Raw genomic sequence first — 21,441 nt, 5'->3', positions numbered from 1 at the left:
ATTTTCTCCGTGTCCTCCCTCCTACAAATGACAATTCCTTTCTTTTTAAAAATCTCCTCAAAGCTCTTGTGCTTTTGCAAACCACAATTATTCGTAATGAATCATCCCCAGAGGGCACGTCTTCATGAAGTCTTGCCTACTTCCTTATGGTTGTGGCAACTGAGTAATCAGAGGATATAAGAGCCCTTCTTTCCCTGCCATAAAATACGTTTATAGAGATATAATTAGCAATGGTATTATCTTCATTTGGACTTAGCCATGCTAAATGTCCTACAAGAGTTGTTTACGAGGTGATATGAATGGTAATGGTATTAATAACACTATTAGCCAGAAGTATCAATATTTCCCACCACTTACTGCCTCCTAATGAGGTTGCGTGTGGAGTTCTGGGACAGGAATGAGCTAGTAGATTTATAGAAAGTTGTAAGGAAGCACTTAAGAGTCATTAAAAGGAATTTGGTGACTTCAAAGTGTAGGGCCCTTGTCCCTCTTTGAGTTAGGAGCGTGGGGCAGGTCTCCGTGTGCACAGATCCCGGTGGCCCTGGACCCACAGATGCTCTGTGCTACCTCTAGGTCTTTGCTGGTACCTTCTCCTGTCTGTGATTCCTGCCCACTGGCTCATCCAGACGCACCCATCACCCATCCACAGGGCCTGGTTCTTTTGCTACCTCCTCCGGAAGCACTCAGAGCACTTCTGGGGCACTTCAGGATTTTTCTGCCCTCTCTCATGTGCTATCTTGTCTTTCCAGCAAGACTGTGGGGTCTTTGAGATGGGGGCCCTGTTTTTCATTTCTGTATCTTTTACAGGACCGGGGGAGAAACAGCCTCCTCTGAGGTCCCAGCCCCATTAATGTTCAGCACTCTGATGGGTCCTGACACCTCCTAGATGTCCCTGCAGTTGTAAGGGTGGAGGTGGGGGGGCCCTCCGGTGACATGTAGACTAGCTGGCCATTTTACAGTGGGGAGACTGAGGCTCAGACAGGTGATCAGTTTTGCCGGGGTCCCACATGGGGAGGGGCATTGTGGGGAGGAGTTTCAGTTCCCAGGCCCAGCTTTTGAATGGGTGGATGGGAGTGGAGAGGTGTCCCCGAAGAGGACCTTCCAGGCCAGGGGTGGCTCAGCCAGGTCCCAGCACCCCAAATGTTCACCCATATGAGAAGGACTCCTGCAGAGGGTGGCAGAGCAATGCAGAGGACAGCGTGCTGGGACTAGAGGCAGGAGGCCAGCATTAGGTGCTCGCTCTGACTCTTTCAAGCCTCAGTTTCCTCTTCAGGGAAGTAGGGACGATTTTCTGTCTGCTGGTCTCCCTCTTGTTCATTGGGATTGCATGGTAGGCTTGGTGAGAGGTTGCTTTGTGCTTCTGTGCTCCCCTCCATCCCTGATGAGGATGGTGACAGAGGTAGGACGTGAGAGCAGAGAGCAGGGTCCCCTTCCCAAGGTCCTGTCCATTTGGTGGAGCAGAGTGTCACATGGCCAACTCATCTGAGACTGACTCTGACCTACCCTCCTGATTCACGGTCAAGAAGCCTGCTGAGTCTAACTCATCACCATGCTGCTTCGGCTCCCCACCCCTGGCCCCCAAGCCTTGACCCCAATGTAGTCATGTAGGCCCGACCACAAGATGAATACTGTCAGCTGCTATGACCATCTCATCAGCCCTTCTGTCCCACAGAAGTGGGTGGACGCTTTTGATCTTACCACTGGTGCCGCCTTTTGGGGGCTGTCATGCCAGGAAATTCTTTGGAAGATGTCTGAGGGCAGAGCTGGGCTAAGCCTTTGTTTCCATCCAGGCAACCTGGGCCAAGACCAGTGTGTCCTCTGCCCCTCAGAGAGGGTGCCAGTCTTATCCAAGGCCTCCCCGAGAGCCTTGAATCAGGGTGGATTCCTGGACTTCAGACCCAGAGGTTCTTCTTATTACAAAGATGAATGATGCCAGTGACAGAGGGACCATGGCTGTGAAGGGGGCGGAAAGATGATGGGGCCCCTCCAGAGCAGACTCTGGGACAGGGTGTCTGGAAAGGCCTTCTTCCTCCAGTCTGGCAGCACAGCCCTGGAATGGCTTCTTAGGGGAGACCAGACTTTGTGCAAAGAGTAACCATGAGGATCTTCCATCATTCCCCAAGGCTGGACCTTGGGAAGCAGCAGTTTGGGCTCCTTTCTACTACTCCGGGGTCAGCAGGGACAGCAGAACCACTAGACCCTGTCTCCACCTCCTTTGACAGCACCAAAGAGTATCCGTCAGCTTGTGAACTCCTGAGCATTGGCAACTGTGTCAGATCCCTCCCCAGACTCACCTTGGTGACACGGTAGGTGCCAGGTCAACGAAAGAGTGAGGGTGGCACTCAGAAGAGGGGATTACGGTTTGGTCTTTTGTACCATCAACAACCAAGCAATGCTTGAGTCTTTTCTCAGCGCAAAGTAAAAATTCCCTTGGAGTCTCACCTGAGGGGATTGCACCTTTCTGAGGTCCCAGGTGGGCGGTTTGTGAGGGGAGCGGGCTTGAGAAGCTCTTCTGCTCTCCACTCTCCCTTTGCTGTCAGGGCAGCCTGTCCCTTGTATATGGCTCCTCTTAGCCCGCTCAGATCCTATTATGCCAACATAAATTGAGTTACAGCATCAAAAGCTCTTTGTTTAGTGAACCAAGCACTTTGTATTAGTTACTACATTTGTCTTGTTATTTTGCGTCATCTTTGCTGGAAGCCTGCATGAGTGTCCTCGAGGAGAAAACTGTACAGACTAAGTGATTTGTGAAATCTATTTGGTTCTTTTGGTTATTCTTAAATGGGATAAACAGCAGCGCTGGGGCTCCAGTGTTTGCAGGGGGGGTAGAACTGAGTGTCCAGTGGTTGGTGTGGGGAGGACCATGGTGCCCACGGTCCCCCCATACACAGTTGGCTGAGTTTCCCCTATAATATAATTAGGCATCATCTGTTACAAACAGTTCGCTCCTGTGGAATGGATGCGGTGATATGAGAGTTATTAAAATTGCCAATTCTTCGCATTTGTGCAGTTTAAGGAATAGCAGTTTTTCACATTGTAAAAATAATATGATGCACATTACAGAAAATTTGGAAAATGGAGACAAAGCACAAGGAAAAACAAATCCCAAATCCCAACACAGGGGGTGAGGCACTAACATTTCAGGGTGTAGCCTTCGAGAGATGCTGTCAGGTGTGTGTGTGTGCACGGGCAGGGGTGAGTGTGAATCTGCACCCGGTGCCCACTGGGGGTTCCCTATGGGACAGGGATTGGGACTGACTAGCCCCCTGCTTCCCTTGATGGCTATCACCCTGGAAGTGCCATGCTGTTCCGAGCCTCTTGGCAGCTCCCCGCTGTCCAGGGTGTTGGGATGGACACTGGTGTGCCCCCGTGTGGCCGACCTCTCAGGCTTTGAGGTGAATTGTGATCCTTGAGACCTGCAGGACCCTTGGTTGTGTCTGTGTCCTGCTCTGCCCTTTGCCACCCCTGGATCACTGAGGATGACCTCCTCCTGCGGGAGGATGGCTCCAGGGAGGTGTGTGACCAGCCTTGCATGCAGGGTTCAGAATTTGGGGTGGGGTGGGATAGGAGAAACCCAGGGCTTTGTAGGTCTGTTCATCTCGTGGAAGATAATAATGCCAGAGAAGGTCTATAAACTCATTTATCTTCCTCCTGGCTTTAAGAAAAACCTGACTTTTGTTTTACTAGCCACTCGCAAGTGATGCTCAAGAATCTCTGTCTCCGTGCTGATATATAAGAGCGTATTTGCTCAGTGTCCACTTTCCATTTTCCTAGAGAAATCAATCCTCCTTGTCAGAAACACATAGTTCTGAGACTCTACCTGTGTCAATATGAGCTGTGCTCAGGGACAGCATGAGGGAGGCAGGTGCTTGTGGAGGAGGGCACCACACTCCCTGCTCAATATTCTTTGACCTCTGAGCTCACCCTGACTTTGCTCAGTCGATTGTCCCCCCTGCCGTCAGGAAGGCCTGCCCTTGAACATGGCTGAGCGATTCATTACCTGTCAGAGGCAGCCAGGTGTGTGCACACATGGCTGCGCTGGGGGCTTGTTTAGTTGGCTTAGTAATTAAAAGCAAACAAAGCTGGGATGGAGACCTATTGGTGTTGCTGGGGGCTCTGAGGCAGAAACATACGGGCGGGCAGCCAGGTTCCGGAGCCCAGCAAGATGAGGTGTCAGGAGAGGTGACAGAGTGCTGGGACCTCGGAGTGGGGGAGCAAATGGCTCCATTGTGGGCCATCTTGCAGGACACATGAAGCTCTCCATCCCCATCTGGGCCTGGAGTGGGACTGTCCCTGGGCATGCAGTCAGGCCTTCTGTGGTGAGAGAGAAGGAGGGCAAGGCCTGTTCTCAGATCACTGCCCTGCTGGGCCCTTTATTGAACTCAAACTGGGTGTTGGTGACATCTTAAGAAAGGATTGAATTTTGGTTATTAAGTAGATGGCAGAGGTGGGATTCAAACTCTGAGCTTTGTGATCCCAACGCCAGTCTCTTGTTGGTTTTTCCATGGGTGAGCTGTGTTGTGGGTTGAATGGGTGCCCCCCCCCCCAAAGTTATGCCCACATACCTGGAACCTGTTTGGAAAAAGTGTCTTTGCAGATGTAATTAATGAAGGATCTTGAGATGGGGTGACTATTCTACATTACTCCAGTGAGCTCTAATGTCAGTGACAAGTGTCCTTCTAAGAGAAAGGCTGAGGGAGAGTTGGGACAGATGAAGAAGACACAGACGAGAGAAGAGGAGGCAGTGTGACCATAGAGGCAGAGACAGAAGTGATGTGGCCCAAGTCAGGGAACACGGAGCCACCAGAGGCCAGAAGGGGCAAAGAGCAGATTCTCCCTTAGAGCCCCATGGGGAGTAAGGCCCCGCCGGGTAACAGACTTCTGGGGCCCGGTGCTGAGAGACTGCACTCCTGTTGTTGGAACCCACTCAGTTTGTGCCGATTGGTTATGGCAGTTCCAGGACCCTCATACAGGTGGCTCGGTTCATGTTAGAAGCTGGAGTTTTTCAGCTCCTTTGTAATCCTAAAGGCATCTTTTTTTGGATATCACAGGCAGTCCTGTCCAGGGTGTGGCCTAGATGTGGAATCATGTCTCCAGGCCTCTGAGGACATCCGTGACAGCACGAACTGCCACAGTTTCAGTGTCCTTCTCGTGTACCCTGGAGTCCCTAGCCCCACAGCACAGCGAAAGCTGACCTGATGTTGCATATATGTTTTATGAATGGATTTTGCTCAGCTCTGGGGTTGCTTATTTCTTGCCCACAGGCAACAGCAGGAACTTGGTGCTGTTTGGGCCTTTTGCCCCAGAGAGGCCCACTCCCCCTCGAGCTCCACTGGCAGGTGACCTCACAGGGAGGTTATAAATAGCAGCCAGGGATGGCTTCTGAGTGCCTCCAAGTGGAAGCACAATCACTTGCTGACAGTTTGGTGCAGGGGGAGACAGCGGGATGCTGGGGGCCGTCGCTTCTCCTCTGCTCTGACGGTAATCAGAAGAGGCAGATGTCTCCGACAGCTGGGGCTAATGGGCTGTCAGACAGGGCCGGACCAGCCTGGGACATCCTTCGTGCTCCTTGGCCCTGGTCCAGGCCAGACTGAGGGAAATCAGGCATGGGCCCGCCGAGGGAGGCTGAGGACCTGCTTGCAGAGGCTGTGCCCCTTCTGCTGTCTGCTGAAGCCTCTCTGGGAGTTGGGGGGGGGGGGGTCTGCTCCATCCATCCTCGACAGTTTTATTTTTCATCTGTGGGAAATGGTCATTTGAATTATTGATGAGAGATTAAAACTAAGCTAATTCAGTTCAATTTCTCCAATAGGCAAAACTATTTATAATTAACCTAGAAGCAAAGGTCAGTGCAGTAGTAAATGGCTGTGGTGGCAGGAGGAATTCAAATGAGAATCTAGTTTGTGCTAAGGTGGAATTTCTGCAGGGACCAGCTTGAGAAGTGCTTTGAAATGAATTCATGATTCAAGACCAAAGAGTGGTACCACCTGAGAGACCTTCTTCTCAGCCTTGGGACATTTTGAGCAAAGGATGCTCTGGGCTTGTTTCTTCAATATGTAGCCCGGAAAAGGGAGCAGAGCTAGTGGCCTCTGGGACATGTGACTTCCAAAGCAGCACAGAAGCGGGGAAATTGGGAGACCTGAGGTCTGGTTTGGCTGCCTCTGAGTCCCTGCGTGCGTTCATCCTCTCTGTCCATGAAATGAGAAGGTGGGACTAGCACACTGGGCCCCTCTGTCTCGCCCTCCACTGACTCTTGCCCTGTAGTTGTAATGAGTGATTCTAGGGCTGACAGGGGAGGGCTGACTGATGGGTGGACTGCTCCTCTGTTCTCAGACACTCAGTGTCCCTTGAAGTTGGGGATTTGTCTTTGGTGTGGGTCCTGGACTGATGTACCACTGCAGCCTCGACAGGTAAAAGGACTCTGCAGTCTGTAAGGGAGTACAGTGGTTAGTTCGTCTCTGCCTGGGCCCACCCAGTCCCTTGCCTCCAGTGTCTCCCTGCGTGCTTTAGGTGGGAGAAGCTGAGCTTGGCTAGTTTGGCAGTGAGCATCTGGGTGAGGGGCTGGCATACAAGCGGGGACTTCCAGCATGTCCTAGAGAGGCACAGGGCCTTTTGTGCCTCAAGTCTTTGACTTCTTCTCTGATGGAGCTGAGCCAAGTATCACCTCTTGTTTAATGCTGGGAATTATTATTTTTTTAAGAGCGATCACATGTGTGAGCAGTGTTGGGCAAGGAAGGGCAGAAGGAGAAGGAGAGAGAGAATCTCCAGCAGATTCCATGCCCAGCATGGAGCTCCACATGGGGCTCTATCTCAGGACCCTGAGATCATGACCTGAAATCAAAAGTCAGACGCTTAACCGATTGAGCCACACTGGTACCCCTAGTATTGGGAAAATGTATTTGAATACTTATCACCAAACTCTGGGAGTGACTTTCAAACATCCATCTAGCAGCAAAACCATTACAAAATGAAACCTTATGAGGAAATGTAATAAGTCAGACAAGAAAAGGGGTCTCCCCCTGCTTGGCAGTGGGGACGCTGTGGACCTACCCTGGAGGCGCTTCCTACCCCAGGGGCAGGCTGCCCTCTGAGGGACCAGGAGGACTTCTCCCACCCCAATCCAGGAGAGGCATGCTGACCTTGGTCAGAACCCCCCCCCCCAAAGATAAGATCAGCCTCCTCACTTTGTAGCAGATGGGTCTGAGACCCAGAGGGGGTATGTGGACTGGCCTGCAGGTGCCGTGGGCTGCTGGCCAAGCAGGGCTCTCCTGGCTTCCAGCTTGGTGGAGGGAAGTAGGGAGCTGTCTTCTGACTCCACACCACCTCTCTGGTTGCTGTTCTCAGCCCTAGTGGGATTTGGGTCTGATTCCCGACAACCCAGTCTCCGGTAAGGTCTCCCAATGGTGCCAACATTTGGCCTTTCTCTGGAAGGGTTAAGTATGTGCTTTTTTCTTTTCTTTTTCTGGCTTCTTTTTAGGTGGACTTCAAATTTGTAGGCCCCAAGAAAGGGTGCTAATGTGCTAATGTAAGCTGAAGGAATGCAGCACTATTTCTTAAAGATGGGATCCACATTCTTTTTGAAATAACGCCTTCCCGAGGCAGCATGTCTGTGTTTCTTCGGCGGTCCTTGGGGCGCAGATGCCTGCAGCCCCCCTGCTTTGTGGTGGCCCCGTGGGTTTCACACATCTCCTTCCTCATCTCCTGAGACTCCTGCAGTTTTAAAGTCAGCTCTCACCTCTCCTCATGAGGAAATAACGCTGCAGCTGTTTGTGACCTCCGATTTTAATTGGATCTGAGAGCGGTTTTTGAACGAATGAATGAAGTTCCTGGGCTCTAAGAACAAGCTCTGTTAGTAATGAGCTGAAACTATTACATTAATTTCCTAAGGACCTCGTCCTTCCTCTGCTCAGATTGTTGCAGACACTGGTCAATGCTGCATATAAATTGAGGTCTCAAAAGGCTAAATTAACAATTAATCGGCAGCATCTCTCAGCCCCTCAAAATGGAAATAGTCCCTCAATTATAAGAGGAAATCTACCTTCAGGGACCTCTTGTTATTGAAGATGTGTACCCTGGACACACCGGGGGAGGCTGCACTGACCTCTTGTTTATAAGGGTCTAAAGGGGCGAGGAGTGTTCATACATCAAAGACATCGTTCTTAGCGTTTTGTCACATCAGCTTTTGCGTCTCTTTGTGTTAACGCCGAGTCTGGGTGGAAATTCGTCTCTGTCACTCGAGGGCACCAGAAAAGTGTACGGGCGGCCCCCACGGTCACTTGCCTTCACTCTCTCCTTCACCATGCCGCTCAGACTCCTGACGCCCTGCCTTTTGTGATCCTCCCCCTGCACCACACCCCCCCACCCCCAGATTCCTGGCTGGTCTCCTTGCCTCCAGAATCTTGCTCCCCATGCTTTGTTGGTACGTGGCCTGTAATGATCTTGAGCCAGAGTCCTCAGTGGCTCCCCACTGCCCCAGGGAAGAGGAAGGAGCTTTTCCCTGTGGCTTCCACACCCCATCTGATGCCACCTTGCACTTCCCCCACAGGACCCTCACCCCTCTCCCCATAGGTGCTCAGCTGCCCTCTTGGGCTGGCTCTTCATAGCACCCACACCCCCACCCCTTGGCTAGTTCCTGCTGCAGAGCTTTTGCTCCCACTGTTCTGTGGTGGCCCATATTATTTATTGTACAAACTAGGGTCATTTTGACGATGAAAGGTGACACTAACTAATTATGCCAGGACAATGGACATAAGTTGGATGGTCCAAGGAAACCAGGACAGGCTGTCACCTGAGCTGTGTCTTCCCCTTCTTCTTTTCACTTTTCATCTCCTTTTCTTCTACCTCCTCCCACTAAGATAAGCTCAGGTCTTCTTCCGTCCTTGATGGCTCATTTTAAGGAAGCTTCTCTTGGTAGTTTGAGTTTCCAGGTCGTAAATGTGAGGCTACATGCCAGAGGCCCTTTGTTCTCCTCAGCACTGCACATATTGTCTGAGTATCTCCCAGGAGGTGAGTGGTGGGACCCAGATTAGGAGCATGGATTTTGCAGCAGGAAGGGTCCTCTCCTGTTAGTACCAAGGGCTGAGCCACAGGTATGAGCACAGAATGTTATTCAGTTAGGTGTGTTTATACACATATGTATCGTGGTCATTTGTCATTCTTTTTGGCTTTCTAGTATCTGAACCTCCCTATTCTTAGGGGCATTTCCAACTTTTAAGGCAGAGACTCTCTTACTATATGCAGTTGAAGAGGGGCTCCTGGGTGGCTCAGTGGTTGAGCATCTGCCTTTGGCTCGGGGCATGATCCCAGGGTCCTGAGATCGAGTCCTGCATCAGGACTCTCTCTGCCTCTCTCTCTCTCTGTGGGCCTCATGAATAAATAAATAAAATCTTTATATACAGTTGAAGATGCCAGGTACTCACTTTTTGGTTTTCCTTGCAACCAGGGTGCAGGAAGAGACCATCTGGATGGACTCGAGTCTGGTAAGAGTGCCAGCCACGACAGGGAGCAATGGTCTTGATAGTGGCAGCCCCTCATACTGGGCATTGGTGGCAGCTCCAGCAAGGTGATTGCATCTGGCACTGAGTCACTGGTGGTGGATTTTGGGGACGAGTTGTGGAGCAGATGTGAAGATCTGTTCCTGGTAGTGTTCTCCAAGGCTGGTTCTCTGGTCTTCCCAAAGATGGTGGGAGCTGTTTAGCATTCTTTATTATAAAAAATGTTAACCATAAACAAAGTTAGAAAATAATCACATAATAAGCCTGAGCCTCTACCTACCCACTGGGTAGATTCAACAATTATTAAATTTTGTTCCTCCCCTCTTTTTTTTCTATTGCTCCTCCCCACTTTCTGTATCTCTTTCTACCTAAAGAATTTTAGTATCTCATTCCTAATACTTCAGCATGAATTTACAAAAGTTAAGACTTAAAAAAATATAACTTGGGAGATGCCTGGGTGGCTCAGTGGTTGAGCGTCTGCCTTTAGCTCAGGGCGTGATCCCTACTCAGAGGATCGAGTCCCACATCAGGCTCCCTGTGGAGAGCCTGCTTCTCCCTCTGCCTGTGTCTCTGCCTCTCTCTGTGTGTCTCTCATGAATAAATATATAAAATATTTTAGAAAATCTTAAAAAATGCATATAACTTGGCAATTTTCATCTTCCCTTAGCAAGATTAACGGTAATTCCTTAATCCCACCTCCTTTCCAGTCTGTATTCCTCTGATTGTCTCAAGATGCCTTTTTATAGTTGTGTTTAAGTCTGGATCCACCCAGTGTCCACACTGCACCTATAGTTTTTCTGTCTCAGAGGTCTCTTTCACTGTAGAATCATGTCATGTTGCTGACTTGTTTTGCCAAAGAAACCAGGCCGGTTGACCTGTAGAAGTTCTCACCTCTGGATTCGTTTGATTACTTCCTGGTCATGGTATCTCTACTCGTTCCTCTGTCCCTGGCCCTTCCTGTAAAGAAGAAATTGTTCTAGAGACTTGGTTAAATTAAAGTTTAACCGGTTCGGGAGGAATATCTGGTAGTGATGCTGTGTCATGGGGTTTGTGTCCCTACTTTTAGGGCTACTGGCTTGATCGGTGAGTTCAGTTAGTGGCAGCCTGAACCCTTTGTTACCAAATTAGATCTCCTTAAAATAGCAAGTAGTCTGTGGACACTAATTTGGCACCCTCTGAATATACCTTTTACTTTTTCAACTATTTTAGTACCCGTAGATCATCATTGTCTCTGCAGTGTTTTAAAAGAATTTCTGCTTAAATCCATGAGAATGATCTGCTTGCAGATAAATAATAACTCTGATTAGTAATTAATTTTTTTGTAGTTGAAAAAAATTATAACAATTGCTGGTTGCTTTACATGAAAGTATGCTATACAACCCGGGGAAGATTCTGAAAAAATAGAAATACTTCAGTGCCTTCTTGGCACATCTTCAGCTGTTACAAATCACTGGTTGGTCATACTGGACTTGGGGAGAATAACTCACTACGGTCTTGTATTTGTTGTGGCAGCACGTGCTGCTATAAAAAAATGAACTCCCAAATGTCAATGGCTTCATGCAGCAGAAGCTTTGTTGTTGGTGGTGTTCCTGGTTAGTAGGCAGCTTCCCTGCACCCGGAGACTCAGGGCCCCAGGTCCTGCTCATCTGGACTCCTCTGTTCCTGATGACTGTGTTATTTTTGGTGTCCAGCTGGAAAGAAGAGAGACTGGAGAATGCACACCTTTTTCTTACCTCTAAGGGAAGGATACTCATAGTTAGTTATTCCCTTTGTGAGAATTGGTAAATGGGGGCAGTGCTAGAGATGAGCAAGGCTGGGAATGGATTCCTCCGTGGGGTGGCCACTTCCCCGGGACACTGCTGCACATTTGCATGGATGGTTTTACCCCTGCTTTTTCTTGGTTTCCTTTTTCATGGTTGGAGCCTGGCTTTCATATCTGCAACCACAGATGGAGGATCAGGGTTCTCACATCCCTGTACGCTGTCCTGTTATAGCCTTGGAGTGGGGACTTCTCATTCTGCCCATTGTCACTCATCTCGTCCACTGTCTGATTCTTCCCTTGGTGTCCCTGTATCCTAGGCAGGGTGTCTTTCCAGCTCAGGCATGGCAAAGAACCAGATGAAAAAGAGATTGTAACCTTTTCTGTGAATGCCAAGATGTCACTGCATCCCTCAGGAAATTCTGTTTCTATTCAGAAGATAGTTCTTCATAGAGAGGCTTTCTCCCTTTAATTAGTATTTTCACAAACTCCTCCCCCCCTTCGTGAATTCTCCAAAGTTTGACAATAGCCTATAACATAGTTGATATTCAACTTTTAGACAGAAGCATTAAAACAAGTTTTCAGGGATGCCTGGGTGGCTCAGTGGTTGAGCGTCTGCCTTCGGCTCAGGGTGTGATCCTGGGATTCCAGGATCGAGTCCTACATCGGGCTCCCCGCAGGGGACCTGCTTCTTCCTCTGCCTGTGTCTCTGCCTTTCTCTCTGTGTTTCTCATGAATAAATAAATAAAATCTTAAAAAAAAAATCAAACAAGTTTTCAGAAAACAAAGCTTTCAGATAAAACCAGTGGCTTCTCTTCTAAGCTTCCTGCAGATCTTAAACTTCACCAATTCCTGCCCTATTCTGAATATAGCACCTTTTTGTTGGAACACACTATATATTTGTAAAACACATTGCTTTGTTCTCTAACAAGTTGAGAAATCCCTGCTGAGCAAGAAGGAGATATGATGTGTCTTGGTTTTTCCTCATCCCCAGCCCAGGGATGACCACAGAGTTGGTGGATACTCTTTGGTTGCCTTGAGAAGTTGATCATGAAGGCTGAACATTCGACTCATAAAAGCTCAGGCTGTATGTGCTTTTTGGTTTTATGGAGTGTTGTGGTGTTGAGGACCTCTGGCATATTGTGGTCCCTGTGAATTCACTCTCCTTCCTCTGTTGTGCAGAGGCTGACAGACTGTGTAATGTGAACATCTCACACACTGGGAATCGTTGAAACTGAAAGACCCGTCATGTTCCATAGGGAACCAATGTCCATCAAGTGGGGTAGGAAATGAAGAGCTAACGCCAGTACTAGTACCAGACAACCTGAGGTCCTGAGGGTGCTTCCTGCCCAAGGGGAAGAGAATCAAGGTGGTCGCAACCCGGAGGAATGCTCGCCAGTGTCTGATGGCACCATAATCACATAAACAATGACAAGTTCCATAAACATCACAAATGGAGGAATTTGCCTTGAAGTTCCTTCTGGGATCTAATTTAAGGAACATTCTGGTGAAGCCGAGGTCACGAGGGAGGCGGAAATGAGTGCAGAGAAATGCAGTGTGACAGGTGGGCTGTCCTGGTGGGCAGCTCTGTGGGGAAAGGCTCCTGGGGAGGGAACGCTCAGTGGGAAGTGACCCCGGAGGAGCGACAGCCTCAGCAACTGCCAGCCTTTAGGCAGGCTGACACCACTCACGCTGCTGCAGGATGGGAGCTGTGTGGAGCTGGGAAGAGGACGTGGAGTGAGAAGATTGGGGTTTGGGTCTTCCACTGTGTGTGGCCTTGAGTAAGTTATCATGCCCATGAGTTGACTTTTCCCCATTGGAAAGTGGAGCCGGAAGCTGATGTGGGCTGGGGCCGCTGGGAGCACTAGCTGCAGCCCGTCTCCGAGGGCAGGAGGGGTGGCTGTAATGCTTAGTTGATTAACAAGGAGGTGCTGGCCAGAGGAAGTTTATACTGGGTCCTCCAGTCTGAATATTCTTCTTTGAGGCTTTATTTAGGGTTTTAGTTTCTGAAAAACAGAACTGGGATCCCTGGGTGGCGCAGCGGTTTGGTGCCTGCCTTTGGCCCAGGGCGCGATCCTGGAGACCCGGGATCGAATCCCACGTCGGGCTCCTGGTGCATGGAGCCTGCTTCTCCCTCTGCCTGTGTCTCTGCCTCTCTCTCTCTCTCTCTCTCTCTCTCTCTCTCTCGCTGTGACTATCATAAAAAAAAAAAAAAAAACAACAGAACTTATTTTTTCTTTCTTCATTGTGAGGTGGGAATTTGATGTTGGAAAACAGAGGACGTCTCGTCTAGAACAATGCGCGTGGGCAGCCCAATTTCATCTTGATCTTTGGCTGTACCAAGGATTTCTCTGGTCCTCCAAACCTCCTGCTCCTCCAACCCTGCCTGCTGTGAGTTTAGCAGGGAAAGAGCACAAAAGACACAGACATGTAAATTAGAGCCTGCAGATCCAGGGGCCCCTCTGAGCTGCTCTTCAGTCTGTGGAGAGAGGGCGAGGGTGGGACACCTGGTGTGCGTCCCAGGAGGCCAGACAGAGCATCCTGCCAGCTCAGCAGTGACACTGCTGAGCAGACAGTGAAGAAGTGGGGTTCCAGTAGAGAGCCCCAGGCATCCCTTGAGCCTGTTGCCTGAAGGCTGTCGGGGGCAAGATGTCTCCCCAAGGACCCCCCACCCACAAGTTATTTATGTTCCCGCCCAACTGGTGGGAGACAGAGTGTGCGCATGTTTATTTTCGAAGAGAAGTTGACTTCAGTCTCTTGTTCTAGGTGGTTCTTACTTTAGCTGACCCCTGTGGTGTCTCTCCTCAGGGCTGCAGGGAGGTGTTCACTGAGTGTGAAACAGGGAAGCAGCAGGTAGAGAACGAAGCATAGAGAAAGGCTGGAGGAAACTGCGTGTGAAGGGTGGGCAGATCTACTTGCTTCAAGAAATCCTGTTGACCTTCCTGGAAATTGTGTTTTGTCTTCAGAAACATCTTTTCTTGGAATTTGTTGCGAGGGAAGGGCTGGGTGGGGGGAGTGAGCCCCCTTCTAAGCGGAGGTCGAATTCCTCCTTCCAGAAAAGGAGTCTGGAGAGAGTGGGCTTTTGGTGTGGGGCAGAAGAAGGAATGAGGAGGAATGCAGAGCTGCTCTTTAGGGCAGATGACACTCCAAGCCTGCCCTAGAATCAGTGGAAATCATTTGCAGACCTCTGTGGCTTGGAAGACAACGCAGCTATCCCGGTACGCTATGTGAGTGGGCCAAGGGAGCTGAATTTAATTTTATGTGTGCCGGGAGATTCTGGGCAGCGTGTCTCCGTGGTGCAGAATCATTATTTACAATGAAGCACTTACACAGAAGTAGTAAAGTTAATGGAGGTTTCAGAGGAATTAGCCCTGTCGCATTCCCCAGTGACACCGCCGGCTCCCCTCTCCGATGGCTGGATCTGCTGTGTGCAGAGCTAGTGGAGTTTGCGTGTGGGGTGGTGGTGGATGAAACTGGGAGCACCCCAAAATGGAGAGCTCCCAGCTTGCACACACTGGCCTGTGGCCCCGCTCTGCCACAGGGCGTCCTCCCTGGCCACCAGCCCCGTGCGGACTTGCTGGGGGTTCCTGGTGGAGTGCATGCTATTGATGCCACTTCCTGTGGTCGCTCTGGCTGCTGCTGTGGAGGGTGAGATGTGAGGCAGCCCCACACTCCCATTCCCCGCAGGAGTGACCACGTCACACGTGGGGATGGTGACTCATTCCAACTGGCCACATGCCATGAGGTCCTTGGGTGGAAGCTCCTAGGGCAATGTTGCCAAGTCTACACCTGGTTCCTGGTGTACCCAGTGTTAGGATCCTGGCAGATGTGGATTGGAATCTAAATTCTGCTGCATGACCTTGAGCATGTTGTGTGGCCTCTCAAGTTTCATTTCCTTTATCTCTAAAACAGGGACAGTAATGATGCCAGTGCCCAGAGTCGCTGGGACGATTATGACAGAGGTTGGAAACCACTTGGTCCTGTGCTGTGGGGGACAAGTGTACTGTGGAACTCATGCTACTTCTCCACTTTCGTCTCACAGCTCGGTCCCAGCATCTCTCTGTATTCTTAGACCCAGAGCCTGTGGATGGTTTCCCTGGCTTCCTTGCCAGGTGGCCTCCTCCCGGGTTTTGTCCACAGGAGGCTCAGAAGGCAGGAAGGCCAGGGAAGCCCTAGTTTTCCTTACTCTCTTTCTCCTTCTCCCAGTGGTGTCTCCAAGGCAGGGCAGCTCCTGTGGTGGCCTTCCTCTGTGCTCCCAGCTCCCGGGGCTGCAGCCTCTCCTCTCAGCTCCAGGGAATATCATCTCCTCCCTTTGTGACCCCCAGTCCCTGGAAGCTATTGGTTTCTTGCATGTCCTACTCTCTAGGTCATCTCACCTTCTTCTGGCTGTCCCAGCACCTGTGTGAGTGATTCATGGTGTTAAATCTCCTCTCTGTGAAGGACCTGACATGGTTTCTCAGTCCCTGACTGGACTCTGATCAATACAGCAGAACTCCCATTAGTTATGACAAGAGCATGGCCTTGGAATCAGACAAGGCCAGGTTCAAACATGGCGGCTCCACCCCTTCCCAAGATGCGACCTGCACCTTCACGTGTGCCTCTGTAGAATGGAGATGATAATAGACCAAAGTTTGTGGGGTTATTGGGAAGATTTAATGAGAGAATAATATGAAGTACAAGCTCCACATAGTGTGGTAGTGGATGGCAACACGACAAGAGGCTATGTTTCTAGAGGTGTTTGTTGCTTCCTCTGGCTGGCCCAGGGAGTGCTGGAGATGGTGCTGGAAAGCATGTAAGGTGGTGGGCTTGGGCCTGGGTATCTGTGGCCACCAGGGAGCTTCATGGAGCCTAGAGGACTCTGTGGACAGGGACTGCTGGAGCATCTTTGAGTCCTCTCCCAGTTTAGCTTAGAGCTTCAGCTAAGCACCAAGCCACGCTCTCCCTGAGGCCACCTGAGGGGGAGGACACCACAAATGCTGTGGCCTTTTCTCAGAGTCTCTGGGGCTCATAAGTGAGGATGGGTCAGTGCCTCAGTCTGGGACATCGCTAGTTGCATGGCTTTTAAAGTCTACTTAGTCATTCATTTTACCTAATTATCCAGTGACCTGACACCAGCCTATAATGTTATTTTCTGCTCAGAATGATACCCATGGGGTTTGGAGAGCTGGAATATTTTATCTGCTACTCAGTGGCCAACCTTCCTAACACTTTTGCTCACTCAGACCCTCCAGAGGGGAGCGGTGGCACTGGCCCCACCCTGGGCTTATCTGAGAATTGCACGGCCCGGGAGCCAATCAATGGGCCATCCTTCAGGCTCCGGTGGAGTGCTGGGTCAGCATCCCCTTTGTAAATGGCTTTTCCTGGGCTTTTTATCTCTAGGAGGGGGGGGTGTGTCATGATGGACAGGCAAAGAGACTTGGCAAACCGTGGATCTGAATCAGCAGAGCTGAGACAACTTGCATCCTAAGCAGTAACGTGGCCCATCTGACGTACAATTTGTTGGGCTCTGCCTCTCCCCAGGGTGGTCCCCAAGAGCTGGAACAGGGACCATGTGTTTAGAAGAGTTCCAGAGGCCCAGAGTGCAGGGTCCTCCCCTACCATCCGCCATTCCCACTGGGGGCCCAACTGCCTGGAGAATGCCTCTCCTTCACCCGGGCCGGTACCCATTTCTGCCCTCAGCCTTTGCCGTGCCACCCACTTGGCTGAGGATGCTCTGTCCTTTCCATGAATGCGACGACTCTAGGGATCTTTCCCTGTTTAGAGGCCCACTGACTTCCCTCATCCCTGCCTCTTCTGAATTGTGTAACAAACCCCTCATTAGGTTTTGCCGGACATGATTTTCCAGGTCTTTGCAAATGTCAGGCTGGAGTCTTGATTGGCTTCTGTGATGCTTGGGATTGCATGACCAGCCCCATAGGGGTGTGGACTTCCTTTCTGGAGCCTTGGGTACCATTCTGGGTACTCTTTCCAGAGAGGAGTTTTCAGGGCATTGCAGTGAGGGACAGTCAGCTAGGCTTCCTCCACCTGGCGGTAGCGGAGGAGCAAAGACCACAGATTTCCTCATATGACTTCGGGCCACGAGTACCTGAGAGAATATTTAAAAATACAATTCCTGGCTCTCACCCCTAAACATTCTGTTTTAGTAAATCTGGAGGCAGGACCTAGGAATGGATGCTTTCAAGTCAGATTGCCAGGTAATCCTTTTTTTTTTTTTTTTAAGATTTTATTTATTTATTCATGAGAGACACACAGAGGCAGAGACACAGGGAGAGAGAGAAGCAGGCTCCATGCAGAGAGCCTGACGTGGGACTCGATCTCAGGACCCTGGGGTCACAACCTGAGCCCAAGGCAGATGTTCAACCACTGAGCCACCCAGACAGCCCAAGATTGCCAGAGAATTCTGATGTCTTGCAGAGTGGAAATCCTGGCATAGGACAACACACGGGCTGGCCAGTCAGCCTTACAATTATGCCATAATCTGCATTTTGGGGGGACAGTCTTATTTCAAGGATTCTGTTCCATTGTTCCCATAGGCCACTGAAATAGCCCAGAAACCCCCAGGTTTTGTTAGCCAAGGTGAATGTCTCAGGCCACTTCTCCAACATGAATAAGGCAGTAGACATCCTCTAGGCTTTAAGTCCTGAGTTTGGAAATTGGAAACCGGCACCTCCCCACAGGAACAATTTAATCACGAAGCACTTGGTTTTTAGTTCTCTTGGAATCTAAGATTTAGCAAAAAGTAATTCAAGAATCCCCTCTGCATGATTCACTCAGTGCTGGAACAGTCCCAGCAGGAGCAGCCCACAGTTCCAGTATGTCAGTGACCCCATGAGTGGCCTGACTTGCTAGACCTTTCTGTGTTCCTGGAGTTGATATACTTCTCTCTGTCCCTTTCAGCCACCGGTCTTTTGTTAGTTTTCCTGAGCAGCAGTTTTCAACCCTGGCTGCACATTGGCACCACATATGGCTTTCCAGGCCTCTTGCTCTGAGATTCTGATTTAGATGGACTGGGTGAGACCCTGGCCTTGGCTGGAATTGATAGGCAGCTGGAATTGAGAAGCACTTGGAACAAGCCATGTTCTCATATGCATCCATGAAGGAGATAAATAAGAGTGAGATTTTTTTAAAGAAAGATTTTATTTATTTTTCCATTAGGGACACACAGAGAGAGGCAAAGATATAGGCAGAGGGAGAAGCAGGCTCCCTGCAGGGAGCCTGATGTGGGACTCGATCCCGAGACTTTAGGATCATGCCCTGGGCCAAAGGCAGGTGCTCAACCACTGAGCCACCCAGCTGGCCCCAGAGTGAAATTTAAGAAAACATCATCCCTTAAACGTGGTGCCGAACTTGCCTTACTAAACTAGTTATTCCTCATCACTGATGTACCTTGTTTGGCTTCCCAGATAATTTGAAACTGTCTGTCTCATTGTCACACTTTGTATTTCACAATGACACTGACAGTGGACATGCCCCTGGCCCCTGCTTACTGACTGCCCTCACTTCTGCTGTTGACCTAGTTACCTGGGTGACTGCTTTCTCCTGCCTCTACTTTGCACTATCTGAGCTCCTTCTGGGGCCTAATTTGTTTGATGATGGGAAGCTTCACTTTCTGCCCCTTGAAATTGTCTGAGTGTTCCCTCCCTAGGCCACCACGAAGAGAAGAAAGGGGGAGGGAGGTCTGTAGTCTTCCTGTCTGTGGCTCACGGTCCCCTTCCCAAAATGATATATCTCCTGGGGTGGCTTGTGTCACTGTCCTCATGAGGGCTCTTGGCATGGAATAAAGATCATCTGCTGGGGCACCTGGGTGGCTCAGTCAGTTAAGTGTCTGCCTTCGGTTCAGGTCATGATCTCAGGGTCCTGGGATTGAGCCCTGCATTGGGCTCCCTGCTCAGTGAGGAGCCTGCTTCTCCCTCTCCTTCTCTGCTCTCTCTTGCTCTCACTACCCAACCCCCCAAATAAATAAAATCTTAAAAAATATATCATCTATTAATTCTCCCTCCACCAATCCCTGCCCAATTTGGCTTCCAAAAGAGGGGCATGTTCTTTAGGCTGAACGCTGAGAAGATTTTGCCTTTGTAATTGAGTGTGGCTTCTTCACATTCCCTGAGGGGAGGATGGATGCACGTCTTGTCTGGGTTTCCATTTGCTGCTTTCCCACCCTCCACCTCATGCTGAGACCTAGCTGGCCCCAGGAGACACTCACTGTATTAAATCCAGTTGAATTTCTTGCTCTCCCTCCACTGGGCTCACTCTCAGGGACAAGCAGAAGGAATATTAGTGTCAGGCTGTGTGTTCTCACTTCAGCAGGCTGCCTGTGTCCTTGTTGGTGACAGCCCCTGATTTCATAGACCCTGTGGTGTGGTGTTCACCCCAGGACAAAAAGCTTGTGGGGTAGGAGGTTTGGAAAAGCCAGGGATAGGTTTGTGTGCAGGAAGGTGTGTGATTCTGGCACACGCTCAGATTTCCAAATAAGCCTCTTCTCTCTTTGCCATGGAATTACCTTCTCCCTTTGCAGCTGGTTTATAGGACTCATTAATTCTGCTATTAGAAACAGATCCCCATTAAAGGCAGTTAATAAACGTGTGATAGTCTCTTGGTGGACCTAGAGTCAGAAAGACAGGAGCCTGAAAATCACAATGCCAGAGGGGAAGCACTGCTTCTGTTTTTTGGCAGGGGAGGGCCAGCTCCTACACGTGCTGCAAATTTAAGGCCATGCAAAGGATTGTGCCACAGAAATTTAGGGAAAAGAAAAAAAAATCTGTGCAGACTCTGTTTTAATCAAATTCAGAAAAATCTTCATCATGTGAAAAGATTCAACACATGAGAACAAAATGCATTCCATGTTTGACATAATGCTTTTCTCATCTACCACCACTGAAGCTCAGTTATTCTAGACCTACACTGTCCAATATAGTGGCCACCAGCTGTTGGGCGCTGGAAATTTGGCCAGTCCAAATTGAGATGTTCTATAAGTGCAAATAGACACTTGAGTTTGAAGAAAGTAGATGAATTAGTCACTTTTTTACATTAAGTAAAATGATAATATTTTTATATATTGGGTTAAATAAGCTGTGTGTGTTTGTGTGTATTTCTTTCTTTCCCTTACGGGGATAGAGAACAGGGAGAGGGGCAGAGGGAGAGGGAGAGAGAATCCTTGAGCAGACTCCCTGCTGAGTGCAGAGGCCCACACAGGGCTTGATCTCATGACCCTGAGATCATGACCTGAGCCGAAATCGACAGTCTGACACATATCCAACTGAGCCACCCAAGTGTCCCTAAATAAGCTATATTATTAAAATAAATTTCACATTAAAAAAATCTTTTAAAAATCTGGTCCCTAGACAATTCACAGTTATGTCTGTGGCTCCCATTTGTGGCTTACATTATGTTGCTGTTGGACAGCATGGAGGTCAGCTGCCCCCCTCTTAGACAGGAGGCTGATGACTTCTCCCACAGCTAAGGATGTTTCTGTGCTTGAGATGCTCTCTGGCTGTCTTGGCCTCTCCTTTGCTCATGAAGAGTCTGCTCCTCTTGGAAAGCCAGTCACCAGGTTGATGAGATGGCCCATGGGGAAGCATCTCCCGTGAAATTGCTTCTGGAAGTCCCTAGCTCACCTTGTGCTTTCCCTTTGTTCAGACCAGAGGTAGAACCTTGCAGAATCCAGCCTACCACTCATGTCACAGAGTTTAGGCAATGTCCAATGGAACTTTATGAAGCACCTCCTAAAGTGCAGGGCATTGTCCTAGGTACTGGGTTGCAGCAGTGGACACAGTAGATAAGCCTCTGCACTCCTGAAGCTTATGCTCCAGTGGTGGGAGCAGATAATCAACAAGGACCTAGGTAAATGAATACAATGCCTTTAGGGAGTGATAGTGGCATGGATGTAGAATCAAGCAGGGACATTGAGTCAAAAAGTGAAGTGGAGGATGTGGGGAGCTACTTTACATTGGGCGATCTGAGAAGGTGACATCAGTGTTGAGATTTGAATGAGACTGAATGATGAGAAGGAGCCCATCATGTGCAGATGTGAAGGTGGAAGGCTCAGCTAGTGGAAAGGCCCCAAGGCTAGACTTAACTTGGTATGTTTGAGGAGTCTAACCAGGAGTGGTGTGGTAGGAACTGTTGCTGGAGAAGCATCAGGGACAGATCACATGGGGCCTGTGGCCCCATTAAGGTATTTTGAGTTTAGTG

General features: G+C 49.6%; 2 long non-coding RNA genes across 2 annotated transcripts in view; one reads left to right on the top strand and one right to left on the bottom strand.

Annotated features, from left to right (window-relative positions):
• LOC111098026 overlaps positions 1 to 21,441 on the top strand; it is a 123,877-nt gene that overhangs the window by 42,927 nt on the left and 59,509 nt on the right. The window lies entirely within an intron of this gene.
• LOC111097929 lies at positions 5,308 to 10,440 on the bottom strand. Its single transcript, XR_005366680.1, has 3 exons — positions 10,383 to 10,440; positions 9,417 to 9,698; positions 5,308 to 5,736 (listed from the first exon to the last, which is right to left on the bottom strand). It is a non-coding gene; the product is annotated as an uncharacterized LOC111097929 (long non-coding RNA).

This window comes from Canis lupus, chromosome 11 (assembly GCF_011100685.1).
Source record: "Canis lupus familiaris isolate Mischka breed German Shepherd chromosome 11, alternate assembly UU_Cfam_GSD_1.0, whole genome shotgun sequence".
Lineage (NCBI taxonomy): Eukaryota > Metazoa > Chordata > Mammalia > Carnivora > Canidae > Canis > Canis lupus.
Note: the sequence above shows the minus strand (reverse complement) of the source record. Positions and strands in the feature narration are given on the sequence as shown.